Genomic DNA, 3,099 nt, shown 5'->3' with positions numbered 1-3,099 from the left:
GCCATGTGGGGCCTTGCTGACCCTGAAGGGACTGCCCCTGCCAGAGCTCGCCAGTTCCTAGAGATAAAGTAAATGACTTGCCTGCAAATATGCCCTGTATATGCACACTGTTGACCTTAAACAAATAGACAGTCAGATATTTCTCCATCAAAATGGGTTTAATTCAGGAACAACAAAGAATTGCAATTCGGGACATGAAGTCTAATGGTGAACCATTCACAAGTCCAAGAAACAAAGGAGAGGAACCCCCATTTATGGGCTCGGGAGAAGCTATTGTAAAGGAAGAGTCCATTGGAGGAAACCGAAAGTTTGAAATGTAGTGACTTCCCCTTGGCTGAGTTATGGCGGTCTCCCATTGGCTGAGCTGTTACTAAACAAGGAGGAACCTTTGCTTCCTCCTGCTGAGGTAGTAAAGTAGTATCACGTGTGTCCAAGAGGCAAAGTAGTTTCTTCCTGTTGGGGTCAGTAGTGTGTGTTGAGTGACACGCGGGTGAGAATTCTCTTTCAGCCTCCCAACTCTGTTTTAAATGAAGTCTCTGTTTATTAATTTTCACAAAACTAACCAATCCAATGACCATACCCCCACCACTTCCTTTATTGGGCTTTTACATGGAGTCTAATTCCCCAGGGCCAGATATCAGACAATTAGGGACAGCACCTGTTTCCCAGAACCCTCTGAAATTATTCAAACTAGCTCATCCTAAATGCTTCCGCTGCCTTGTTTTGCTTTTCCTGCAGAAACTACAATAATGGTTCTTGCCTAGTTTTCCCCTCACTCCCTCTGCTCCTGACCAACCCTGGTGCTGTCCTGTGTGGCCCTGTATGATGCAACATGCCCCCTTTCTCTTAGGAACTGTTAGTGAAAAGCTGTCTTTTCAATGGTAATCATCTCCTGATCTGTTGACTTCACCATAATAAAATCTACATTTGAAAATATACATCCACACATATGACAAAGTACATGTCCAACTGATTACTTGAAGAGCTCTCACCAAGAAGCATTCTCTTCCATACCAGCTGCACAGCTGTCACATGGGCCAATTTATACTCTGTCACAGTGCCACTGAAAATATGAGCAGCTTAGGTAGGAAATGGTTTTGTGAAAGTTAACATAAAATTCATTTGTTCAGATACGTACTGAGCACCTATTATGTACCAGGTAGTACCAGAGATTCAAGAAAGAGTAAGTTGTAATCCAGACTTCCAAGAGCTCCTAGTACAAAAAAAATTAGTACCCATATATCACCTTATATTCTATAGAGAGTAGTGGACAGTCACCAGTCCTGGCCTCTTGTTTGTTGTGTTATGAGTGGAGGGGAGCTTGGAGAGGCCAGCAACAAGGCAGCTAGAAAGGAAGCTAAAGGTATTAGCAAATGTAAAGGATAAATGAAATCCTTCTGCTCCATGACTACCTTCCCTTGTTTCCTGAATCTCCAGCATTTGGCTAATACGTTAGTATTTACCTTACGCTTCCAGGATTTCTTTTTTTTTTTTTTCCAAAAGGAATGTGGCTGTCTTCTGGGTCATAGCCCACAAGATTTGGCACATCTGTCTCCCACTTCTTGGCCAAGCAAGGAATAGAGTCAAGCCAAAACAGACTGCTGGCCCAGAAGGCTTTCTTACCAGAGGAGAGGAGGCACCATCCAGGAAGATGTCCCAGTGAGGGCTCGCTGGACATAACTGCTGTTTATTAAATGTCCACATCTCCATATTAAGGCACAAGGAAGGACAGTCCTTGCTGGCTCCCTGTGACAAGTTTTACCCAGTGAGTTGTAAGCATAAAAGATATGTATTAGTCACTTCTAGACTGAGCACATAATTGTTGAAGGGAGACTAGAGCTATGCTGCCCAATATGGCAGCCACTAGCCACATATGGTCCAAACCTTGAGGTGCTGTAAGTATAAAATACTCATACTGGATTACAAAGAGTAAGTATCCAAAAAAAGTATATATAAGAAAGCATGAATGTATTTTCTATTGATCATATGTGGAAATTATATTGGGTTAAATATAGTACATTATTAAAATTAATTTCACCTTACCTTCATTTTGCCTTTTTAATGTGGCTACTAGAAAATTTGAACTTGCATATGTAGCTTGTATTTTGTATTTCTATTGGACGGTGCTGCCCTAGAGCTATTTTTCCCTCTGCTACAAAGGTTAGGAATCTGCCAGATAAGGTTACTTCTGGTGGCCAGGGTCCTGCAATGGGAAAGACAATTACGTGGAGAGAGCCCTTCAGCTATTCTCAAAGGACAGCAGCATAAGCAAGAAATAAACCTTTTATTAGTCTAAGCAACTGAGATTGGGTTTGTTCATCACCACGGGATGACTTAGTCTATTCTAATTGATACAAGACAGATGAAGGCATTAGGGGCCAGTCTGGGTGGCGGTGTGGCAATACATGCAGTAGGAAAGGGACGTAGAGGAGGAGATGGTCTTTATGTCGTGATCTTGCCCGTGATCATTCCTGCGCGCGCACACACACACACACACACACACACACACACACACACACACACATACACACACCTATTTATTTCCTATGGAACCGACGAAGGCAGGACATGAAATGCTCTTTTTGCCCAGTGACAGTTCAGACCATCAGTGTCAAAAATGAGGCTGAACGGGGGCTGGCCAAGAGGCTCAGTTGGTTAAAAGCTCACTCAAGAGTGCTAGCTCTGAGCAACAGTGGTTCGATTTCCAGCCTGAGCTGAGCTGCCACTAAGCTGCCAACATGGGCAGGGTGGCTCAGCTAAAAAAAAAAAAAAATGAGGCTGAACAAGTCTTATAAAGAACTTGGCTTACAGGCATAGCTGATGCTGGGGTTTTAGTTTGGCTGTGTAACAGCCACATGTGCCAAGATGTTTTTACCTCATTTCTGCCCATGGAGCCACTTCTGATATTTTACTTCTAGGGGTGACGGCAACCATAATGCCTCGTTCAACCTGCATCCTTGATTCATTCAGGACCCACAGTGATAGTGCAGAAAAAAAATAATGCTGGGATGACCACCTGAAGGGAATTCTGTAAAAGGGTCCAATACAAGGATAGACTTAGCCATTTGGTGTTCAGTGAACATTGAAGGCAGTCATAAT

The sequence above is a fragment of the Hipposideros armiger genome, unplaced genomic scaffold (assembly GCF_001890085.2).
Source record: "Hipposideros armiger isolate ML-2016 unplaced genomic scaffold, ASM189008v1 scaffold_139, whole genome shotgun sequence".
Taxonomy (NCBI): Eukaryota; Metazoa; Chordata; class Mammalia; order Chiroptera; family Hipposideridae; genus Hipposideros; species Hipposideros armiger.
The sequence above is the reverse complement of the archived record's forward strand: the minus strand, read 5'-3'. Positions refer to the sequence as shown.